Source organism: Panthera tigris, chromosome C2 (assembly GCF_018350195.1).
Source record: "Panthera tigris isolate Pti1 chromosome C2, P.tigris_Pti1_mat1.1, whole genome shotgun sequence".
Taxonomy (NCBI): Eukaryota; Metazoa; Chordata; class Mammalia; order Carnivora; family Felidae; genus Panthera; species Panthera tigris.
In genome coordinates, this window is record NC_056668.1 from 149,700,180 (window position 1) to 149,726,259 (window position 26,080).

A 26,080-nucleotide genomic window follows, 5' to 3' on the forward strand; every position below is an offset into this window, starting at 1 on the left:
ATCATAAAACTAAGCACATCCTTGAAAAATAAAACCTTTCACTTAATTAATGCCTTTCTAAAGGAGCAGGAGATCATCCATGCTAAAACATTAATTCTCACAACAGCCCTGCTGGGAATACGATAAATGCAGCCCCGGTCCTCTTTAACCTCCCCTGAAACTAACGCACCCAGGGATTTTAAAAGCTTTCAAATCGATGTAAGTCAATAAAGCTTCCCCGGGTGATGGGCAAATCCCAAGCACTGCTGATTCAGAACTGGATCAAAGACAATCCTTTCTTCCGAAGAGCTCACGGTCATACTGGGCACACGGCCAGCCATATGAATGCAAAACACCACGCTGCCTGCCTTTCTGTCTACACTCAGGGAGAAGGGAAGAGAAGCTCGGAGAGGCAAGGATGCCCCCAAACAGGCCGAGTTACTTAAGGAAAAACTGACCGCAAGTAGCCAAGTTACTGTGACCTGGCAAATTTGAGTGGTTTTCCTGCCACAAAAGTGGATGCCCACAAACAGTAACAGCAAAGTACCTCATTTTTCCACCCTCAGTCTGTGATGGTGCAGTTCATTCCAGATAAATCTACAATGTATGTGGCAAATACTTTCTCCCGTCTTGCACTTGTCTTTTCTACATGCCATATGGTACCTTTCATCATTTAGAAGTACTTCCTTTTTCTATAAACCTCTCAGTCATACAGCCCCTGCAGTGGGTTGAATGGTGGCCCCCGAAAGGTATGTCCGTGCTCCCACCACCATAGCCTGAAATGTGCCTTATTTGGGGAAAAGGGTGATGTAATCAAGTGAACAGTCTTGAGGTGTGATCATCCTGGATTACCCTGGCGGGCCCCGAATCCAATGAGAAGTGTCTTTATAGGAGACACACAATGGAGAAGACAATGAGAAGATGGGGCTCAAGTCCTCAACCGTCTTGGCCCGTAGGCTGCCTCCCCAGGCCCACCACCAGCCATGATGCTGTCCCATCTCTGCACATCCAGGCTTCCTCCTGACCCCTTTCTTTCCAGGGGCCTCCGTGGCCCACCCGACCAGAAGCAAATTCTCAAAATCCATGGCCTAAATGGTGAACAATGGCTGCGTGGATAGGAGTTGCCCTTGCCTGACACATTAGGGATGGGAATAAATTAACCAGGACACAGGTAAGCAGAAAGGACAAATATTAGAATTACCTGTATTCTACTACTCAGAGCTATTTTAGCTTCCCTCCCTTCTCCTTCTTCTTCTCCCCAATCCCCTCTCTTTCTGTTGCCTCTCTCTCCCTCCCCTGCCTTCTTATTTTAAAATGGTATTATATATACTGTTTTGATCTTGAAGCCTAGGAAATGGTCTGTTTTGTTTCGATTTTCAAGAATGCTGGCATAAAGAGGTTCACAGATTTCTCTCACGACTTTAAGACCACTGCTATATTTGTAATCATGTCTCCTTTTCTTTCCAAATATTGTTTAGTTGACCCTAAGCTTTTTTGTCCTTTGATCAGTAAGTTGTGAGGTCTATTTATTTTATTAATTTAAATGAAGGACTAGCATTTGGTTGCTGGTCTATGTTGCTTATTTATTTTCCGCCGCAATAAAGTCTAGTCGCACCTTTACCACTTCTCCCTTCTACTGGTTTTGAGTTTGCTCTATTCTTTTCTTCTTTCAATTGAAGTATAATTAAAATACAATATTATGTTAGTTTCAGGTGCACAATACAGTGATTCAACAAGTCTATACATTAATCACTGCTTATCATGTAAGGGTGCTCTTAATCTCCTTCACCCATTCCCCCCCCAACCCCCGCCCTGCCACCTTCCTTCTGGTAGCCGCCAGTTTGTTCACTATAGTTAAGAGTCTGTTTTTTGTTTCTCTTTTTTCTTTGTTTGTTTTTTAAATTCTACATATAAGTGAAATCATATGTTATTTGTTTTCTGATTGACTTACTTCAGTCACCATTACACCTTCTAGATCCATCTATGTTGTTGCATATGGCAAGATCTCATTCTTTTTTATGGCTGAGTAATATTCCATTGTATGTAAATACCACATCTTCTTATCCATTCATCTATCAATAGACACTTGGGCTGCTTCCATATCTTGGCTATTATAAATAATGCTGCAACAAACACAAGGGGGCGTGTATCTTTTCAAATTAGTGTTTTTGTTTTCTTTGGGTACATACTCAGTAGTGGGATTACTGGGACATAGGGTATTTCTATTTGTAGCTTTTTGAGGAAGCTTTATACTGTTTTCAACAGTGGCTGCTCCAGTTTTCAATTCCATCAACAGTGTACAAGGGTTCCTTTCTCTGCACATCCTCACCAACACTTGTTACTTCTTGTCTTTTTGATTCCAGCCATTTTGACAGGTGTAAGGTGAGATCTCATGGTTTTGATTTGCATTTTCTTGATGATTACTGATGTTGAGCATCCTTTCGTGTGTCTGTTGGCCATGTGTATGCCTTCTTTGGAAAAGTGTCTATTCAGGTTTCTGCCCATTTTTATGGGCAGAAATAGATTTTGTATTATTTGTTTTGGGGAGTGTGTTGTTAACTTCTTTCTGTATTTTGGATATTAACACTTTGTTGGACATACCTATCATTTGTTAATATCTTCTCTCAATTCAGTAGGTTGCCTTTTTGTTTTATTGATGACTTCCTTTGCTATGCAGAAGTTTTTTTTATTTGGTGTAGTCCCAATAGTTTAATTTTGCTTTTGGTTCCATTGCCTTAGGAGACATATCTAGAAAAATGTTTCTATGGCCAATATCAAAGAAATTATTGCCTGTGGTCTCTTCTAAGAATTTTATGATTTCAGGTCTCACATTTAGATCTTTAATCCATTTCGAGTTTATTTTTGTATATAGCATAAGAAAATGGTAGTTTCATTCTTTTGCATGTAGCTGTCCAGTTTTCTCAGCATCATTTATTGAAGATACTGTCTTTTCTGCATTGCATATTCTTACCTCTTTTGTTGTAGATTAATTGACCATATAAGTGTGGGCTCATTTCTGGACTTTCTATTCTGTTCCACTGATCTATGGGTCTATTTTTGTGCCAGTACCCTACTATTTTGATTACTACAGCTTTGTCTTGAAATCTGCGATTGTGATACCTCTAGCTTTACAAGACAAGACTGCTCTGGCTATTTTGGGGTCTTTGGGGGTTCCATACAAATTTTGGGAGTATGTGTTCCAGTTCTGTGAAAAATGTCGTTGGTATTTTGATAGGAATTGCATTAGACCTGTAGATTTCTTTGGGTATTATGGATATTTTAGCAATATTGATTCTTCCAATCCATGAGCATGGAATATTTCTGCATTTGTGTTGCCTTCAACTTCTTTCATCAATGTTTTGTAGTTCTCACCTCCTTGGTTAAGTTTATTCTTAGATATTTTATTATTTTTGGTACAATTTTAAATGGGATTGTTTCTTCTTATCCTGGTACTTCATTACTACTGTGTAGAGATGAAACAGATTTCTGTATATAATTTTGTATCCTGAGACTTTGCTGAATTCATTTATCAGGTTTTTTTTTCAGTCTTCAGGATTTTCTGCATATAGTTTTTTCCCTAACTTCTAAAAAATAAACCTTAAAAAAGTAAAACACACTTACTTTTAATAATTGAACATATTTCCAAATATATGGATTTTGTTATTGATTTTTACCTTTACTTTTTTTTACATTTTTATCAGAGAAGAGGGTCTGGAAGAAGTGAATTCTCTGGTACTTGTTAAGACTTGCACGATAGCCTACTACAAGCTCTATTTTTGTAAAGTCCATATGTGTTTGAAAAGAATATTTATTCCCTATCCATTGAGAATAAGACATTAAATTCTCCCATTATAATTGTGGATTTACCATTTCTCTTCAATTCTAGTTAATTTTTTATGTCATGTTTTTTAAGACTATAATGTGAGGTGCATCAAGTTTCATAAATGTTATGTACTTAATGAAATATTCCTTTTGTGATCACACACAACCCTCTTCATCCCTAATAATGCTTTTTGTCTTAAAGTCTGTCTTATATGTATAGTCTATATTAGTTATTTTGTTAATATTTTAGATTTTTGAAACTGATGGTGTGCCGGGGTATATCTTTTTATACCTCTTCACTTTCACCATATGTATCATATTTCAGATTGGGATAATTATAAGCAGAATGTAGCTGAATCTTCTACTTTCATACTGTATGAGAATCTCTTTTCCCATGAAAGTGTAAACCATTTATATTGAGATTACTAATACATTTGGATTTATTTCTACTGTTATATCTACTGTTAATTCTATCTAATGTTATTTGTTTCCTCTTTTTCTCCTTTTCTCCTTTCTATTACATTGATTTTCTTCATTGTCTTTGCTTTCCCAAGCATGATCTGGCATTTTATGTTCTTTGTTACTTCTTTTAGTGGTTACCATGCATATTGGGATTAACACCTACTGTTAACAGCTTTCCCCTCATCAACATCGTGTTAATTCCCTCTAATGGTCTATGTTATTATTGAGAGTGTTTGGGTTCGATCTTGCTTTGTAACTGCAAAAATTATTCTTAATATTGTTCAGCCATAGTTTTAGCCACCCCCTGTGATGCAGTCTGAGACCTGCTCTCAGATGAAAAGCCCTGAACACAGGAAATTCTGGGGTCATTTCCTTCCTCCAAGTGGCAACATCCCTCTCGTACCTCTTGGATTTGGTTGCAAATGGGGTGCTGTGCAGTAAATGGTTTTGTGTTGTGCCCAGAAAGTATACTTTTTATCTGCAAGAGGGTTGGTCCAATAGGAGATTACTTCGTCAATACCAGAGGCAGAATTCATTTGCTATTTTTTAAGTTGACATTTGTATAGATTTATCCACATTTACAGATTTCTTTGTTCATCATTTCTTCTTGCCTCTGATGTTTCCTCTCCTGTTAATTTTTTTTTTAATTGCTGAACTTCTTGTAATTCTTCCCACAAGGAAAACGCGAGCAATCTTCATTTGCTGCAAGTGTCTATTTCATCCTTAAAGTGGAATGATGTTTTAAATGGGTATGGAATCCTAAGTTGACAGTTCTTTTCCAAAAGCACCAGATAATATTAAAAGAATTAGTCCTTTTTTTTTTTTCTGACATCAAAAGTTGTAATATGAAGTTTGTTAGTCTGATTATTCCTTTGTAGGAAATCTCATTTTTCTCACTGGTTACTTTTGAGAGTTTTTATTTTGTTTTTGTTGTTGTTGTTGTTGTTATTGTTGCTGTTGTTGTTTTGTTTTTGTCTTTGGTGTTCCGTTTGGTGTTCACTATAAAGTGTCTAAAAGAGGATTTTTTTGCATTGTTCTGCTTGGAACTGTTGGTAATTTTTTTTAAGCTTTCATTCATTTTATAGTATTTTTTAAAACTTCCTTTGAGAGAGAGAGCACATGCATGAGTTGGGGGGGGGGCAGAAAGAGAGGGAGAGAGAGAGAATCCCAAGCAGGCTCCGCACTGTCAGCATGGAGCCTTATGTAGGGCTTGAACCCGTGAACCGTGAGATCATGACCTGAGCCGAAATCACAAGTCAAATGTGCAACTGACTGAGCCACCCAGGAGCCCCAAAGTTTTCACTAATTTTAAAGAATTTTCCAATTATAACTTTGAGTGTTGTCCCCTGCTCTATTTTCTCTAATCAGTCCTTCTGGAATTCTATGTCAAGCCTTCCCTGTTCTTCCATGCCTCCTAATCTTTCTGTCATCTCTTTGTATTTCTGAGATACATTCAGGACACATATTTCAGTTCTAGCTTCTAGTTTAGAAATTCTTTCTTCACTCACGTTTTCTCCATTGTTTAACTCTTTTGAAATTTTACTGACTTTAACTTTCATTTCCAGAAGTTGTATTGATTTTTTTCCCACTGAAGTTTGCCTGTCTTCTCTCTTTTGTGCAAGTCAATACAAGTTCTATTGATTTTTTTAAATCTTTTTAATTATTTTAAACATACTTCCTTTATACCCTCTTCCTGATTCTTACATTATCTTAAATTCTGAGAAGGAGTGCTAAGTCCTCTACTGGATGTGTCTATTAAGTCTTACTCAGGGTGAAGTCTCTGCTTTCACGGTTTATCACTTTGATTGCGGTCCTCGTCAGCCAAGCTCACTCCTCCTGTGGTGCACCTGTTCTGTGCAGGTGTCATGGCAGAGCGGCTATGCACCTGCTTTCACGAGGCATCACAGAGAGGTTATTGATTCCAGACCAGGTTCATACTCACTTCTCACCTTGGAGAATCCTGTGCCACATGAATAATAAGGTTCGGATTTTCAATCCTGTGTGTACTGCAGGATTGGGGCTTTGAGGCTTGATTTCTTAATGGAGAGTTCTTTTCTTCCACCCAGGGGTCTAGGCAAAGGTCACCTGCTTTGTAGTTCCCGTAAGCCAGTGAGTAGAAATTTCCCGGGTGCCCCCCTCACTAAGAGTGAAACCCTCCAATGCTGAATGTTATACATGTGTCTCATTTCCATCTGCTTGTCCTCCAAAGGCTCAAGCCACATCTCCTGCCCCCGTACAGAAATTAACACTGCAGTCACTAGCCGTCAGAGCCTGTAGCCCCTTCCTTCCCTTCTGACTAGGCTCACCACTCTGGTTTTACTTCCCTCTTTACTTCCACCCTCTGGGAGTTTCCCTTTTTACTTTTCCCCGACTTCAAAAAAATTCAGATATACTTCCACATGCCATAACATTGACCCTATTAAACGGTTTGAGTGGTTTTTAGTACATTCACAAAGGTGTGTAACCATCAGTACTATCTAATTCCAGAACATTTTCCTCATCCTCGAAAGAAACCCCATACCAATCAAGCGGCCACTCCCCACTGTTGGCCTCCCCACCCAGCCCCTGCCAACCTCTCGCCTACTTTCTGTTTCTATGGATTTGTCTACTCTGGACATTTCCTACACATGGAATCATTCCATATGTGGTCTTTTGTGTCTGGCTGCTTTCTTTGCACATGTTCAAGGTTCATTTATATTGTAGCACGTATCAGCACTTCATTCCTTTTTACTGCCAAAGAATATTCCATTTGTGGATGCACCATATTTTATTTACCCGTTCATACAACTGATGGTCATCTGGGCGGTTTCTGCCTTTTGGCTATTACAAACCATGCTGCTGTGAACATTCGTGTGCGAGTTTCTGTGTGAATCCATATTTGGAATGCCGGGGGTGGAATTGCTGGGTCGTATAGTAACGCTATGTTGAAGCCTCTAAGACAGCAGCCTCTCTTCCAAATCACTACATCATTTTACATCGTCACCAGCAATACATGAGGGTTCCAGTTTCTCCACATTCTCACCGACGCTTGCTATTGTCTGTCTTTTTAATTATAGCCATCCTAGGGACAGTGAGGTGGTATCATATTGAGGTTTCCATTGCATTTTCCTAATGACGGATAACGTGGAACACTTTTTCATGTACTTGTTGGCCAGTGGTACATCTTCTTTGGAGAAAAGTTTATTCAAACCTTTTGCCCTCTTTAAAGTTAGACTATTGGGGCAGCACCTGGGTAGCTGTTGGTTGAGCATCTGATTCTCGGTTTCGGCTCAGGTCATGATCTCATGGTTCATGAGTTGAGCCCAGCGTCGGGCTCTGGGCTGAAAGTGTGGAGCCAGGCGCTTGGGATTCTCTCTCTCTCTCTGTCTCTCTCTCCCTCTCTCTCTGCCCTTCCCCTGCTTGCACTCTCTGTCTCTCTCAAAAATAAATAAAACAAAAATAAATAAACCTTAAAAAATAAATTAAAACAAAAGAAGATAAATTTATTTGGCTTTTTTTGTTGTTGTTTATAAGAGTTTTTTTTATATATTCTGGACATAAGTCCCTTACCAGACACATGATTTGCAAATATCTTCTCTTTCTCATATTAAATCTTGTATTTTATTAGTGTTTTTTGGACAAAGAAGGATTGCACTAGCTTATCCTACCTTGCTACTAGAGCTGGAAATTTATGTATGGTTTTATAACTTCATTTTTCACTTAACAGCAATGTATCATAAACATCTTTCCATAACAACTCAGGAGTGTTTGCAGGTCAATTTTCAGGTGTCCTGAGCTGGCTTAAACACTGCCAGGATATGAGCAGGACTACCTGGTCTGCATAACAGTGCCCAATACTTATTTGTTGCTTAAGTAATGGGCAGATGGGGGAGGCTAAATCCAGAATTAGAAGGGGATGCTACATCAGGCCAGCTGATCAGTTATACTTGGCTGGCCGAAGTATTTACAGGAAAACAAGTAGAGGTTTTTTGTTTTTTTTTCCCTTAAGGCATGAAGATGTTGTTCTCTAGGCTCTCAGATTTAGAGCAGAAGCTAAGTCATTGACAGCTCTGACATCTGTAAACAACATAAGAACAGTCTCAGCAATTGACCAGCTTCTATTGATATTTCAGAGACACTAAATTAAATGGGATGAAACATCCAGGAAGGAAACTCTTTGGGGATCAAAAGAGCTCTGTGAAGTCAATCCACAGGATCACTTGAGCTTGATGAGTTTTGTTTCCTGATACACAGGGCTGCAAACTCCAATGGCATTTTAAAAGTGAGTATCTAATAAGAAAACTGTACCAAACCCTCCAGAATTTGTTCTAAGCAAATGGAGTGTCTTGAACCAGAGGCTGAGTGGAGGAGTAGCATGCCCTTTTCTGGAACCATCTCTCATTTATCACATTCTATGCCCTGTAGTACCTCAAGGAGAAAGACATCAAACAGAATTATACAGGAGAACTTGCAGCAGCTGGTTGCAGAATCAACCAAGAATCATGCAAGACCAGGTACCTGCTTTGACATGTCCTGGGAAGCACCAGGCCCCAAATGGTCAGCCATGTGGGAAAGAGGGATGGGTCAGAAGCTGGAGGGCGTAGCTGAGCTCAGCCACTTACCAACAGCCCCATCCTTTTTGAGTGGCAGTAACAATTTCTACTTTCTAGAGTTGCCTCAAGATTTTAAATGAGCAAAGCAACAATAAGCAAATAGTAGTTATTCATTTGGATTAGCAAGAAACCCAGTGGTCTGAGTATCTGTAACATTGAGTCACCTCGTTTGTATGTCAGGAAGGTTTTTGTGCTCATATCTGGACAAGAATGCTCAGTACTCACTTGTTGCTCGAGTACAGGGAACAGTGGGTGCAAAGTGACATCTCGTGGTTTTGAGTTGCCTGTTCCAAATGACTAAGGACGTTGACCGTGGTTAGTCTGGTTTTTAGCAATGGCATCCAACATCTGGTCTAGCCCCCTCCCAACTACAACGGACATCTGAAAAGCTTAGCAACATTTTATGGTTTCTCTGTCCACTGCCACGCCAACTCTGATTGGTTGGTAGATGGTGAAGCACCATGTGTTGAGAGGAGGCACACAGGCTCAATGGAGCTAGAGAGTCATGATAAGTTAGCCGTGTCTGTCACGTGTAGGTGTAGCAGGGAGAAGGGATGGCATATGTCACTTGCTTTCTATCAAAGAGACAGAGTTCCGACCCATAGCTATGAGCTGTCACTTCATGGTCACAGACACTATTGCTCAGCTTGCCAATTATTCACTCAATTCACACTTATTGAGCACCTACTAATCCAGGCGCTAGGAATAGAAAGAAAACAAGACATCGTGCCTCACTTCATGAAACACGTCCTGTAAAAATTGGCACATGTCACATACCATCATTTCTATAAAAGAGAATTAATAGCACACCCAGTATATAAAAACAGTTGCCTTAGTCCCCTCTCCCAGGTATTGGCTGTTGGAACTATGCCTCTTTCTTGCTTTTTCATGGCCTCCTCCAGGTAGCAAAGGGGGCGGGAAGCCTGGAAACTACATCTCCTAGACCCACTTGCCTGCTGGTGTTGGTTGGACTCTGCCAATGGGAGGCATTTGTGTGAGACCGGAAGGTGGGAGGGAGACGCCATTTTTCTGCTTTATGTTACAGTAGAGGCAGGTGACCGTCGGTGAATGTGGCTCCTTGGTCTCCTTTTTGCAGTGGGCGCTCCTTCAGCAGCAAGGTGACAACAGCAGTGACTCCATCAAGTGCAGGCCTGCGGGATCTGAGTTACACTTTTTCTTTTTTTCTCCACCCAGCCCTCCAGGCAGAAGCAGCGCCTATGGTGACTGATCTCTGGGGAACATCGCTTTCTTCCTGTTGCTCTATGATCTCTTCCAATACTTTTGTAGCCAATTCCTGAATTTAAAAGCCTCTGTATGAAATATTAAGAGGGCTTCTGTTCTGATGGGACCCTGACTGACACATCTTCAGACAGTGGAAGTCACACACTGTCATATCCAGAGAGTTTTTTGAAGTCCCCCTTCCATCTGACCTTCTTGACATCGGCTCTCTTGACCACCCTGCTCTCTGGCTACGGATCTCCTCTCCAGATTAATTCACGTTTCATTACGTCTTCCTCAGAGGTTGCTCCTTTTGCCTCGTCTTCTTCTACATTCCCCCTTTGAGAAATGGAGCCCCACGTGCATCACAGATGACGCTCATGTGCTGGTAGTTCTCACACGTTTGGTCCCCTCTGGTCTCCTAAGCTTCAGATTAGGGTTTGGAGCAGCCAAGATCTCCAGGTTGTCACCTTAGGTGAGACTGAACTCCGACTCTCTGAAATTATAGTTGTTACTTCCTTCCCCAGATATCTCCCCAAAGAGCACTAACGTCTATCCCGAGGCCCCTCTGGAATCCTCAGAGCCATCCCCGACTCTTCCTTACTTTTGTTTGTAATTGCACACCGAATCCTGTCCATTTTGCCACTACAATCCCCCTTAAACACACTTCCCCTTAGCTTGGGCCCTCAGCCTCAGCAGCCTGCACGACCGCATCAGACTCTATCTACTCCAAGCCCCCTGCAACAATACGTAGTGACCAGCCTCGAAAACACACGTGGCTGCCCTTCACCACTACTGAGAGAGGCGTGATGATGACTTCTGACCGTATGGCACTCCCTTGAGCTGCAAAGACCAGTCTGTCCCTACGCCGGCTTGTGCTCTCTCCCCCACGTGGGGTGTCTTCCCCCGCTACCTTCCCGGCACACTTCTTCTCCTTCCAGACCCACTTCAGGTGTCGCCTTCCCATGACTAGCACTTTGTGTCTCACTCTCTCAGGGCACTCGCCACGCTGGATTTTAATCATCTGTTCATGTCCCTTCTACAGGACAATGAGTTCCTCAGAGAGGAGGGCACCGGTGGCTTCCTTCCTCCCCGGCACGGAAGGCCTGGCCTGGATTGCGTGTTTCGGTGTGTATTTTTTCTTTCCAAGCAAGTTCTGCCACCGGGCTGGAGATTACAGTCAAACAAGAGCGCTGGCCAGGGGAACATAAAAACCTCCGGACGATCAATTGCTTAGGCTTCCACCATTATGGAGAACCCGTATACAAAACAACCAAACACCTGACCAACTCTTACTCTGCATCTGTGAATTCTGATTACGCAGGTCAAGACGTTCTGCTTTCTGCTGCTTACAATTCACCGAAGGGAAAGCACCAGAGGAAAGTTAAAAGAACGCAAAACACATATAATGAGGGAACGGATAGGACTCTTCTTTTTTATTTCTGAATAAGAGAGACTATTTCAGTATCTGGAAGGTTCTTACTCATCATTCAAATATATGCAAATAAAAGTTTCTCTGTGGTTGAGCACAGGCCCGCTTCTGCAGCTAGTCGAAGCTGCAGGCCATCGCATCCACAGAAACAGACACTTTTTCCTTAGAGAATTTTCTTCCTGCTGTTCAGCTAGTTGATATAGATCTGACCTTGAGCAAGAAAACTCTCCCATGAGAAGTGGAACTGTCATCACTCTCCAGGCTGTTGTGAATGGAACAGAAATGTTCCAGGCTTCATTCTCTCTCATTTACCTGGGCTGGACACAGGCTCAGAAAATCTCTACATTGCAGACCATCACACGTATTCTGACATTTAATGCATCGTGCACTGTGTGTGAACACCTATTTCAATTCTATGAATATTTGATTTCTCCATCTAGAAGAAGTCACTGTTTAGGTCAGCCTGCGGAGAGATGCCAAGTTTCACTGGTGATGAGACATAGATGTTAAGGCACTTACCCCCCTAATGCTCATGCACAGCTGAGTCTCCTGACCTGGGTCTCCCCTTTCATACTACATAGTGAACTACCTTCTCCAAATCTGAATACAAAAAGGAAACTATTGGAAAACTCACAGAAACATTTTGTAAAGCCTCTTACAATATTATATTTCTTAGACCCAAATGTAAGACAGGAAGCCATCAAAATCCTAGAGGAGAGAACAGGCAAAAACCTCTTTGACCTTGGCTGCAAGAACTTTTTACTTGACATATCTCCAGAGACAAGGTAAACAAAAGCAAAAATGAACTATTGGGACTTTATCAAGATAAAAAGCTTCTGCACGGCGAAGGAAACAATCAGCAAAACTGAAAGGTAACCTATAGAATGGGAGAAGATATTTGCAAATGACATACCAGACAAAGGGTTAGTATCCAAAATCTAGAAAGAACTTATCAAACTCAACACCCAAAAAACAAATAATCCAGTGAAGAAATGAGCAAAAGACATGAATAGACACTTCTCCAAAGGAGACATCCAGATGGCTAACAGACACATGAAAAGATGCTCAACATCAGTCATCATCGGGGAGATACAAATCAAAACCACAATGAGATACCACCTCACACCTGTCAGAATGGCCAACATTAACAATTCAGGCAACAACAGATGTTGGCTAGGATGCGGAGAAAGAGGCTCTCTTTTGCACTGTTGGTGGCAATGCAAACTGGTGCAGCCACTCTGGAAAACAGTGTGGAGGTTCCTCAAAAAATTAAAATGAACCACCCAACAACCCATCAATTACATTACTAGGTATTTACCCAAAGGATACAAAAATGCTGATTTGAAGGGGTACATGCACCCCAATGTTTATAGCAGCACTATTGACAATAGCCGAGGTATGGAAAGAGCCCAAATGCCCATCAACTGATGAATGGATAAAGATGTGGTGTGTGTCTATATATATATATATATATATATATATAGACACACACACACACACACACACACACACACACACACACACTGGAACATTAGTCAGCAATGAAAAAGAATGAAATCTTGCCATCTGCAACAATGTGGATGAACTAGACTGTATTGTGCTAATAATAAGCAAAGTAAGTCAGTCAGAGAAAGACAAGTATCATATGGTTTCACTCAGATGTGGAATTTAAGGAATGAAACACATGAACACAGGGGAAGGGAAGCAAAAATAAGATAAAAACATAGAGGGAGACAAACCAAAGAGACTCAAATACAGAGAACAAACAGGGTGCTGGAGGGGAGGTGGATGGGGGAATGGGCTAAATGGGTGATGGGCATTAAGGAGGGCACTTGTTGGGATGAGCACTGTGTGTTATATGTTAGTGAGGAATCACTAAATTCTATTCCTGAAATCACTATTACACTATATGTTACCTAACTTGGACTTAAATTAAAAAAATAAGATAAATATTATATTTCTTTGACATCTCCCATCCCAGAGCAAAAGGGAAGTCAAGACTTCCTTTCTTCAGTCACGCTTCCATAAAAGGAATGGCAGTCACCTTTGCGAAATGCCTGCTATGTGTGAGGCCTTTGGCAGAAGTGATCCCTCCAAAACGTTTTTGAGGCAAAGAAGGAGGGGCCTCCACACTTCACTCAGGCTGCTTTCTAGAGGGTGCTGGCAGGTGCCGTGTTCTGTACTTGAATGATGAGCAACCCGTGGACATGAGTGGAATCCTTTGCTTGCAGGGCATCTAGAAGCGTGGCTTGCCCACGTGAGCACTTGATGACAATGTGATGGTTACGATGGTGTCAGGATGTGTGCAGCCGGTTGCAGACCATGTACAAGTACCAAAACTGCAAGTCAGAAAAATCAGAGCGGCCCCGGGAAAGTAATTATTCTACATATAAAGTATATTATTTGATGTATTCCCAGCTTTTCCTGGATGCCTTTACCATACCTGCAACTGACACTCCACATCCAGAATGTGTGCGCTCAAGGAAAACCTTATTTTCTGGCACAACCCTTCTCATCCCACAGGCAGGTAAATAGGTGCAAACTAACACGTGCAAGGTCCCGTAGCCGGTCACCTGTCTGCTCGTGTCATTAATGATCACCCTTCACTTGAAATTTAATCACTGCCTGGTGGGACTGGTCACAAAACAGTTCGCCTTGGACCAAAGGCAACACCGGTTCAGAAAATTCAAAAGGTAGGGCACCTGGGTGGCTCACTTGGCTAAGCATCTGACTTCAGCTCAGGTCATGATCTCATGGTTGGTGAGTTCAAACCCCACGTTGGGCTCTGTGCTGACAACTCGGAGCCTGGAGCCTGCTTTGGATTCTGGGTCTCCCCCTTTCTCTGCCCCTCCTCTGCTTGTGCTCGTTCTCTCTCTTTTTCTCTCAGAAATAAATAAACGTTAAGAAAAAAAAAGAAAATTCAAAAGGTATAGGTAAAGAAGTACAAATTCTATTTTTAGAAATAAACTCAATTGAATAATTTAAACAGGTGTAACTGTTGAAACTATCATGTCTCTAAAAGTTAAGTAATACTAGGTAAGGATAAACTGGTATTAAACACAATTAAATATATGGATTCAAATACAAAAGGAACTTTAAAAAACATCTCAAAATATGTCAGTTCAAAACATGTCTCTATCACCTATTAGAGACACTAATTGTTGTGTTCACTAATCCCATATGAATGTTCAAAAAGGTTTTCTTGCCAAAATAGAGTATCTCTAACTAATCTGAATAATTTCTACCACTTATGCTAACTCACACTCTAAAAATATACTTTACACATGTCTCCAACAAAAAGGAAATTATTTAGTTCATTCCTCTTTATTCTTGGAAAATTCATTCTTCATTCATTCATTCATTCATTCATTCACCCAACATGGTTAAAGCTCCCATTCTGTGTCTGGCTCTCTGCCAGGTTGTGGGGACATCAAGTAAGTCATAGCTCACAGCCTTGAAGAGGAGACAATACAAAGACCAGGGAGCTACAGGATAATGTCCGAGGTGCGACAGACAAGGGTATAAATTTGCAGGCAGCAGACGGGGAGAGATGGAGTTTGGTCTCATAGAAGCTGGGGGGCTTGAGCTAGGTCTGGAAGGATGCACAGGAGTTTGCCAGCAGGAGGATGCAGGGAGATCTCCCCCCAGCTTTACCGAGGTATAATTAGCAAAACTGCAATATATTTGTAGTGTACAACATAATATTTGTAAGTATCCATTGTGAGGGGATTCTCAACCACTGAGTTAATTAACATGTCTAACACCTCATATGTTAACCTGTATTTTATTTTATTATTTCTATTTTTGGTGAGAACACTCGCGTTCCACTCTCACAGCAAATTTCAATTATGCACCGCATTATTATCAACTACAGTCACCTGGTTGTACATTAGAGCCTCAGAGTACAACCATTAATCTTATTACTAGAAGGCTGTATCCTTTACCAATCTCTCCCTATTTCCCCGACACTCAGCCCTTACTTTTCTATTCTCAGTTTCTACGAGTGATCTTCTTTATGATTCCACATGTAATGATACCCTGTGGTATTTGGAAGAAGGTATTGTAGGTGGGGAGGCCACCTTGCACAAAAGTGCAGGTACATCACTGAACAGAGTCTGAGAAGGAGGGAGTTGTTGGTTTGGTGTCTGGAGTAAGAAATGGAGGGAGGAGAACAAGCCAGAGGTGAGGGCTTGTGGCTGGTCTTAAAGGGCCTTGGAAGCTACGGAAAGAATGAGCATTTGTGGGGCGACTGAGTGGCTCAGTCAGTTAAGCATCCGACTGTGGATTTCAGCTCAGGTCATGATCTCACAGTTCATGGGTTCGAGCCCTGCACTGGGCCCTGCACTGACAGTGCTTGCTTGGGAGTCTCTCTCCTTCTCTCTGTGCCCCTCCCCCACTCATTCTCTCTCTTCTCTCTCTCTCTCTCTCAAAAAATATAAACTTAAAAAAAAAGATTTGTAAAAGTAAATAAAAAGAAGACAATGATGGTCTTCACCAAGGTGAAATCTGCTTCAAAAAGGGAAGTCCTGACCCAAGAGAGTAGATTAGAAGGTGCTAGCTGACTTAGGGGAGGGAAGCTGGCTGAGACTTTTGTCGCAGGGATGGTTACTGAGGCTGAGACTATAAATGAAAACCAAGGCAGTGGGACTCAAGAAGAAACTAATTTGAGAAATTTTTAAAAAGTAGGCCTCATAGAACGTTGGGATTCATAGAAGCCAAAGATGGCAAACGGGTTTCTAGCACGGATCACCAGGTGGGTGACGTGTACTGTTATTTGCGATCATTTCCTTCCTTCTTCTCATGTTATTTATCTTTTATAACCACCTTATCGATTTGGTTGTCCCTGATGTTAAAGGCATCACAGCTGGAAGTGAGCTCTTCTAGGAATCCCAGGATTGCTACACTTCCATGGCCTGCAGGAGGCATGAATGCTGGGAGGGAAGCGGACAAAGGGCTCATCCCGCCCAGGCCTGGACCAGGGAGGTGGCGGTGGGAGCTGAAGGGCTGACACGGGTGTGAGTCACGTCGTGACAAAAACATCCGAGGGGATCTGGGGCCTAGAATATCAGGATATAGGAAATGGGGGATCCAAAGACCACCACTGTCTTCAGCTTTCATGGCTCACTGACAAAGGCCCTTGCCGTGTGCATGAAGAAATCAGTCACGTTGAGGACGGGCGAGCATATGGTGAGTCTAGGTCTGGCTCACTAACTCCAAGCAATGAATAGAACACGAAGTGACCGAGTGTAGCAGGTGACAAGAAAGCACACCGGGCCTCTGGGAGGATATTTCTGAGGGTGAAAGAACAAAAGCAGAGTGCTGAGGACTGGGGCACATCAATAGTCAGGGAAAAAGGGGGAAAACAGTCGTGGACGAAACTAAGACATCAGTCAGAGTGTCGGTAATGTAGTAACACAGTGGCCAAAGAGGGGTGTCCTCGGGGAAGGGACAGAAAACGGTAATCCATACACACCTTGCTGGGCTAGGACTGACACATTTCACAGGGCAAAGAGAAAGCTTCCAGTTTAAAGTTCACACAGGTCTCAACTGTGTTAGAACTCACTGCATGAAAAATTCATGTCTTCCCGTTTGGAATTTACTGTTACCTGAAAGGACCATGAAAATTCACAGGAACACCCAACTCCAAACGAATGGTCACAAACTAGTGAAAGACAAATGAACAAAAAAGCTTCGATAAGGTGATTACTCGTTAGGCTAAGTGGTGAGAAATAAAACGGATTAAAAAAATTTTTTTAACATTTATTTATTTTTGAGAGAGATAGAGACAGGATGCGAGTGGGTTAGGGGCAGAGAGAGAGGCAGACACAGAATCCAAAGTAGGCTCCAGGCTCCGAGCTGTCAGCACAGAGCCTGACGCAGGGTTTGAACACACGAGCTGTGAGATCATGACCTGAGCCAAAGTTGGACGCTCAACCGACTGAGCCACCCAGGCGCCCCGAAATAAAATGGATTTTAATCTGCTAAACTAAAAATCAAATACACTCTTCCCCTCAACAACTCGCAAAACGTGGCCCCATCTGGAAATTCCCAGAGTAAATAATTCCCTTGTCCAACACTACTCACATTCAGGGGAAAAGAATTGTATGTCTTTTGTCTCAGATTCTCTACCGTTTGCCAGAAAATCAACCTGATTAAGTGGAATTTGGAAATTATGCACGTATCTTCATCAGCAAAACTTCTGGTGGTTAAGTATTCAAACAAAAGGAGCAGAGATGCAAGTATGTATAGAAGATATCCAAAAGAACACAGTCATTAGTCTGTAGGGTTAGGTTTGAGAACTGACTTGTCTGCCAATAGTCTGCCTCTCCCTGGGAAAGTCACTTATCTTAATCAGAACCCAGCTTGCTCAGATATTCAACAAAGGGATCGAACCCGATAAAGGTTATGAATAAGTTCAGTTTATATATTTGTTTCAGTTTGTGTCTTTGTCTGTATCTCCCTATGTATCTATCTCATGGACTGGGAGTGGTCATCTGGAAGCTTTATTAAGACCATATTAAGATGGGTTCTGAGAGCACATCTAAACACTCTGGAAAAGAGTGCCATGTTTGATTAATGACGTCTGCTCTGCTCATAGATATGTAAGACAGTGCGAGCTAGCATTTGGTTTTGCTTCTTGTGTAATTTCTAAGTTCCCTTCCAGCTTTAAAGTTGTACAGTCTAGGAATATATGTCCAACAACTTCAGTTGCTTTGGATGGTGAGTTCCAAAGGGAGAAATCACACGTGACAGAGATCCAAAGTATAGCATTCCATCTCTGTAATTATGTCAATGAAGGAAACTGCATTTCTAGTTCGAGAAATCATTGCAACGTGTACCTTGTACATACCCTCTTAGAATCTCAGTTTTCCCATCTGGAGAAGGTAACACCTGGACCTCCCCATCAGCCTGGTCCAACTCTTTATAAGAAACCTGACTGGACCATGAAATACAGTACAATCTGTAACTTGACTGAGAGACACCGATTTTAACTGGGTGCACTCAAGGTTTGTGTACATCAATAAGATGTGAGGAGGTGGGGGACATTTAGATATAGTAATTCTGAGCTGTCAATATCACAGTTGTGTTAGCCCAGGCTCCAGAAGCAGAGTCTGAGATGACGATTCTCTTGAAAATACTTCCCTCAGGACACGGGATGTAAGATAAACTGGACAGGGCAAGAGCAAGGTCTCAGCAGTCTTCTGCAGCCTGATCCCATGGGTGCTTTGCAGCAGGAATCATTCCAAAGTCATCCCATGTCGTAGCATGACCCCATGTCACCTGGGAGCTGGCAGAGATCCTCCCTTGGGGTGGGGTAGAGGCAAAAAGGAGGCAGGTCCAATTAGGTAGAGGGCAGTTGTTTGGAAAACGGGCTACAGCAGCTGGGGGATGGGTAGGCCTGGCAGTGACCGGGACCTGGGTGGGACGCTACCAATAGCTATGAAAATATTGGAACAGAGATGTTCTGTAGGAAGACACAGAGATCTGAAACGCAGAGGAGAAATCTGGGCATAAAATGAAAGTATAGAAGTTGTCAGCATAGAGATGGGAATGGGTGAGATTATCTGAGAAGAGAGGGCAGACGTAAGATAAGAAGGAATCCGGGACCAAGCCATGTACCTATCTGTACGGATGGCAGACAAGGTAGGAAGAATCGGGGCTGGAGGGAGGAAAAATTCTTCAAGGACAGCACGGTCACCTTTGCCCAATTCCGCCAAGAGCTCAAGCAATCGAAGACCCAAAAGGTGTCCCACCACAGTTACTCCGATCAGTGACTTTTGAAGGCACGCTTGCAGTGAGGGGTGAGGAGGGAAGCCAGCCAGGCAACGGTGAAGAATGGCTTGTGAGATAAACTCTCCTTAGCGCGATGTAAAAACAGGTATGTGATGATGGTAGGTAATAAGTGTCCTGTCTTAAATGCGTCGCTTATTAGCATCGCAATAATGTCTTTAAAAGATACGAAGGTACAAAACCAGATCGACTGCCAAGAGCATGCATGCACAGACGCCCAAATGGTGGATACACGTGGAGGGCCCAGGGCTGGGTGAGCAACCCGCCGTGGCTGTCTCACCGGGCCATGCTGCTAAACTAGCTGTGCGGTGCCCGCCCTCTGGCACAGGGTCCAGCTCCCGCGGAGAGGGGGATGCAGGGGCCCCTAGACCTCCCCTCTTCCGTCAGTGCCCTGCCATGTGACTGCCGGCCCCAGAATCCACGTCCACTGGGCAGGTGCTCTTGGAATGCTATTGTCACAAGCCTCAAATGTCGCTCAGGCTCATGCGTTGAGCCTGCCGGTGATTGGGCCTTGCTCCCCGGGGCTCTTGGGTAGGCTGCAGTGGCCTACAAAAAACCTGAACAAATTTATAACCGAACTCTCACCTGCAGCCTGACTTTCTCAGACCAACCTAACCACTTTCAGAGCAAATCACGTAAGCCAGAACTACCCTGCAGAGTTCCACGAGAAATCAGCAAGGGTCAGGGCGCCTGCGTGGCTCAGTAGGCTCAGGTCACGATCTCGTGGCTCGTGGGTTTGAGCCCCGTGTCGGGCTCTGTGCTGATAGTGTGGAGCCTACTTGGGATTCTCTCACTCTTCTTCCCTCTCTGCCCCTCCCCTGCTCTCACTCCCTCAAAATCAATCAATCAATCAGCAATGACAACATGCAACTTTGAAAGGTAGGGTTTTCCTTCGGTTGTGCTTATAAAATGGACCCATGGAAAGTTAAAACCATTTCTTTCATTCTTAGAGATATTTCCACTCACAATCAAATCTCTGAGGGGAAAGAAGAACAGAATGAATTCTGCTACTACAGTGTAAAGCCTTGACAGTTTTGTTTTTGTTTTTGTTTTTGTAAAGAAGTGCCTGCCTTATTAAGCTTTGAGTGGGGAGGGATTCATCTCAAAGAGGCAACATGTTGCCAGGCCACCTTCCCCTACCGAGGCACCTTTGTCTGAGAGATGTCGCTTGATTTTGAGAACTGACCATTTGGGCCACTTGTTTTTTCTCTTCCTTTGCTTTACGTTCCCACTCCTAAATTTTAAATTCACCAAGAGTGAGCCTGAGAAACCCTAGGCCCCCACCCTTGACCCCAGTAAAAGGAGAAGCCTGGCCCCTATGTGCATGGGCCCCAGTGCACTCACTCTCCTTCTCCCTCTCTCTCCCCATGGCCTGGCTGTGTGGTCCCAGGTGTGCTGTGTAATTTCCAGGTCTTGTAGGTATAGACCTTTATTGTTTTCAAAGTTTCCTGATGGCTGTTGACGACGGGCATCCTGCAATCAAATACAAACCACAAGGGTTACCACAAGTGGTAATACTAGTTTGGAAAGGGGAGATGTCTGTCGGAAGCTCACTGGGGCCCACGGAGGTGCCCCCGGGCATTTTTAGCCAACAGCATTACTATGGATAGGCTGAGACAGGCACCAGACAGCTACTCTATGAGGATCACCCAACTCTGGTGGGCACAAGTCCTGGGCAGGTGACCTGGGTGAGCCAGACTAGGACAGGTAGGGAGCAGGAGAGCCCAGACTCTCTGACTCGACAAAGGGGTGGCCATATAACTCAAGCGTGGACAGCAGTTGTACCAGACAGCCAGCGTTGCAAATCCTCCGATTTTTCAGTCAAAGCTCTTGATTGAATTTTTATGAAAGCTCTCCAGTTTCAAAATACCGTAGGGATCAAACAAAATGTGTATAGTCGGGTTAAGGTCTGTGAAGATCACCAGCGTTTTAAACCCCACGTAACATGCTTGACTTGTTAGACCTGCCCAGGAAGAAGGAAACTGCCATAGGCCAGATGGCGGGAGGAAGGGGCAGTGGGGGGAGCTCCTCACTGTACGGGCAAGGGAACTAAGGTCCAGGAGAGGGGCGCCTGCCCAGGGAGCAGTGGTCTCTGGGTGGAGGTCCACACTGTCCCCTGCAGAGGACAGGTTCTTCCCACTGTCCCCTGTTTCCTTCAGAACCACACTAATGGTGGTAATTGTTCTGTCTCCAAGACTCCAGGGACTTTGCTAAATGCTTTCAGGGAAAAACAAAACAAAACAAAACAAAAAACCTGCAACATCACGGTCAAAGAAACTTAAAAGCCTTATTTCGGTAAATTACTTGTACTGTTTCATATTAAAAATGTTGGTTTATTATTATTTTTTGGAGCTTTCTTTGGCACAGGGATAAAACCAAAATAAATTCTACCAAAGGAGCATTCTAAGACAATATTTTGGTCTTGGGAATTTTGGAAATGTATACAAATCACTCATAATTTTGCTCATATGGGTAAAAATGGCGAAAGATCTATTTAATTAAATGAGATCCCTAAATCATCACATGGTTTCACAGAAAAGCAAACTCAAAAAACAGTTTCTTATAAATATCTTCCCCAACACCGGCGTCTACAAGATGTCCTAAGAGATCTATGTTTTCCTCTCTTTATGAAAATAAGATTAGGTCGTGAATAAATTTAATGCTCATGTTACATCAATAGATTCTAGTGCTTCTGGCAGTGGGGACCAATACAGCAAGAGCTGTGTTTAGAATATGAACCAGACAAGGACGAGAAAAGAGGTGAGAATTTAAGCAACCCCCTTTTTTTTAATTAATAAGCTGGTCCCCAGCTCTCAAGTGTGCCCACCTGCCCAAAATGACCGCGGGTAACCTCCGTAGGTTCACAGAACTGTCAAAGATGCTGGTTCCATCTAGTTGCCCAGAGACCATGTGTCGTAGAGGCAGGCAGCTCTCACCTTCCTAGCTTACAGATCAGGAAACTGAGGCATAGAGAGGTTAGGAAACTTGTTCTGTCCCACAAAGCTCATGAGTGGTGGAACCTGGGGCTGAATGCAGACGTCCCACCCAAAACCCCGGGTTCCCTTTCCCACAGTAGACCACCGCCCACGATTGGTAAGGAAACCATGGCTGGCCATGGAAAACACTGAAAAGGTTCTTTCTTTGCAGTAAGATGCTGCTGGGTGAGGGCCCATGTTCCAATCTTGGAGCAAGATTTCAGAGAACTGGGAATGAGAACCCTCCAGTCTTGAACCTGCAAACACAGAGCTCCGGCTCCTAAGATCTGGCGTTGCGTTTTGTGAACTGCATCCGTGGTCTCTCTCCTTCCACAGGAAATAAAAGGTTTCTGCCTTCTGGAAGAGACCACTTTGCACACTGGTTTGTCCACATGCACTACAGAAGGAAGACACTTTAGGGTTCTTCCTTCTCCAGGGTGGCTACTGAGGGTAATGAAGGGGAGTCCAAAAATGTGATTTTTCCTGTCAACTCGGCATCCTGCCCGTTCCACCCCTACCTCCTCCAAGGACGTGCAACAAAGAAAGATGTGAGGAGGGGGACACTGGGTCACCAGAGGGAAGCTGTACAGGCAGAAAACAGAGAAGGGGGGGCAGCAAGTAGCAGCAGTGTTGGCAGGAGAGACAAGAGGGAAGGGCAGACAACTTGAGAAGAAGTAGCAGGACGGGGAAGGCTGGGGAGTGTGACACAGGCAACTTTGGGGAGAGCAAATCGTTGGATTCTCCACTTGGAGACACCGCCGTGGCCGGCAGTATTCCAGGGCTTCTGTGGCTCTGGGTTTTGTTTCATTTTTAACACACTTCACTATTTATGAAATCGTAAGAGAAAAAAAAAAAAACCAGGATCACATTCAAACCTGTTATGTACTCTATATTTTGTTCTGACTTTTTGAAAATGTTAATTTTTTTTTTTTTTTTTTAATTTTTGACAGAGCGTGAGCAGAGGGGAGGTGCAGAGAGGGAGGGACAGAGAATCTGAAGCGGGCTCTGCACGGACAGCAGAGAGCCTGATGCGGGGCTCGGAACCCACAAACTGTGAGATCATGACCTGAGCCTTAGTCAGACGCTCGACCAACGGAGCCAGCCAGGCATCCCCTGAATTTCTTTTTTTTTTTAATTGAAGTATAATTGACACACAATTATACTTAGATGAGTTTCTGGCGTACAACGCAGGGACTCAACAACTTTTGTTAGGCTGTGCTCACCACAAGGGTAGCTACTGCCAGTGCCCATACAGCCCTCATACCACTGACAATATTCCCTGTGCTGTGCCTTTCGTCCCCACGATGGACTCATTCCACAACTAGAAGCCTGTACGTCCCACTCCCCTGTACCCCGCTTGCCCCTTCCCCACCTCCCTGCCCACTGGCACCACCAGTTTGCTTTCTGCATTTATGGGTCTGTTTCTCGTTACGTGCTATCTTTTAATATCTCGAAGCCACTAATGGCTTAGCCTGAAGTGTCAAGGGTCATTTACCACTGTGGGCCGGGCAGGTTCACATAAAGGCTGTTCCTCCTGTGTAGACCACACGGCAGAGCAGAAATAGTTGTGACATGAGCTGTCAATGGTGTTACCGTTTACAATCACTCATCTATGTGTATCCAGATCTCCATGATGTCATGAAATATGCTGCGATATTACGTCTGAAGATACACGCAAAATAAACTGAATATCAACCTTGTGGTCAAGACCACCCCTGTAAGTATTGATTTCAAGTAGTTTTGCGCACTCATGTGGCTTTATTTCATGGCGGGATTTATAAGTAAATAGTATACATTTGAATATTAAGTAAACTAATGGAAATAAAATACCGCTTTTCTAGCTTTACACACTGGGAATCGGCCTGAGGTTTTATCTTTAATATGGTTCCTTTACGTAGGCTGAAAGTCACCGAATGTGGATACCTTGAGGCTGTAGATTTTGAGCTTTTTCATTTTGTGTATTTTTTTCACTTGTTTTTGCTTAAAAGAGCTTCTACAGTTGGAGTGGGAATTGTTTACCTTTTACATGCCCCAGGATTTCTATTTTCTTGCTTCTAATTCTGTCTGTAAAGGCTGGTTCATGAAATAAAAGAAGAACAAACTCAGGGCACACTCCATCTGTCCTCAGCTGCTCTAGGGCTTTGCCTTCCCCGGGTGTGATCACAGCACAGTGTGTCTGGGTCCCCGCAGGGGGCTGGAGCACACACAGTGGCAGTAATGCCGTCCCTACAAGAAGACAGGTAAGCTGAAAGCCTGGCTATAATCTTGGCGCTAAGTTCAGGTTAGACATGTCTTAATTTTCATCCATACGCAGGAAGCTAAAGACACTGAACCCAGAAGGAAACCCAAACCATGACTGATGGTGAGCCTGGTCATTGCCAAGAAGGAGGCACAGGGGGAGGGGAAGGAAGATACCCACTCTTCTCTTCTTCCTCAATGACGGAACCTGGACTTTTGCTTCCCAGAATAAAGACCACGCTTCCCCGCACTTCCTACAGTGCGGCCATATGACTACATTCTGGCCCATGAGACAAGAGTGGAAGAGACGTGTGGGACACAGGGTGCTTAGAAGGAGCTCTCTCAGCCAGTAGGGGCACTGTTTTGTCTTTCTGCTTTTCCTCCCCCATTTCGCTCTGTGCTCTTGATAGCATGGGCTCCGACTGCCATCTTGATCTATGATTTGAGCTTGGGAAGCTGTGTGGATCAGAAACATAGGAGCTTGGGTCCTCAGTGACATGGGAGAGCCACCACACTAGTCCTGAACTCACCACTGAATTTCTCTTATGTGAAAGAGAAATGAACTCCTATCCTGTTTGATCACTGTTTACCCAGTTTATCCACTGTTACTTTGGGTTTCTTTCTCATATGCAGATAAGACTCACTCTGAAAGAGGAAGGCAGGGCCAAGGTCAAGGAGAGCAAGGTAAGGATGGAAAGGGAAAGCTGGGTGATGAGGCAGAGAGTGGCAGGATTGAAAGCAAGTTGGAATGGAAAAGAAGAAGGGAGGACCCAAGCAGCCCCAAACGAAGACCATGCATCCCAGAGATTACTGAAGTCCCCTTTAAGGTGGTGACTGGGGCAGGGGAGGTACCTCAACTTAAAGCCACCATACTGGACTGGGGAACCCCTGCAAAACACAGTATTGTGTGTAGAAACATGCCAAACCCACCACAGAATGGGGCTGGGTGTGAAGATTGTCTAAAAATGACCCTGCTGTGGGACAGCTTTCTATGCATGGGCTTCTGACATCTCCTCGTTCACTGGCTCACTAGGGGCCCCTCTGTTCTTATCTTGGAACCAAAGGGAAACATGAAGGTCAATCAGGAGCCCTCATGTCATGGTCCTGTAGGGCTTACAACTGGTCACTGCTATTTGTCACCGCTATGGGTCCTTCCTACTAGAATTTCGGGGTGGCCAGGGTCCCTCTGCCCTTTCTCTTCCCTTCTGGGCCCTGGATGCCAGAGCTTCCTCAGCGGCGGCTCTCAGAAACCAGCTTTCCATGGGTTTCTGGGGGCCCGAATTCCTCGAGTCTTGGCACTGCTCTTTCCCCGTGGCCTTGCTGTCCAGCACAATTCCCAGAAATCTCCTGGCTCTGTGCTTCAGAGTGGCCAGCACTGGCCCATTCTCTCTGCCTTTCCCTGCCTGGATATACAGCTCCCCCCCACCCCCATTGGCTTGCCCTTCAATGGCTGGCCATATTCCTAGGACTCTGATTTGCTGTCCTTCCTTCCTAGTTCCCAGGATAACTTTCCTTTCCCTGGGCTCATCCTCCCTCGGAGGAGAAAGAAAAATCATCTTTATCAAGAAAGT

The 26,080-nt window shown here is 43.7% G+C and overlaps 1 protein-coding gene across 2 annotated transcripts in view; it reads right to left on the reverse strand.

Moving 5' to 3' along the window:
* LOC102962809 (myosin VIIA and Rab interacting protein) overlaps positions 1–26,080 on the reverse strand; it is a 370,133-nt gene that overhangs the window by 217,125 nt on the left and 126,928 nt on the right. The gene's annotated exons all lie outside the window — the stretch shown is intronic.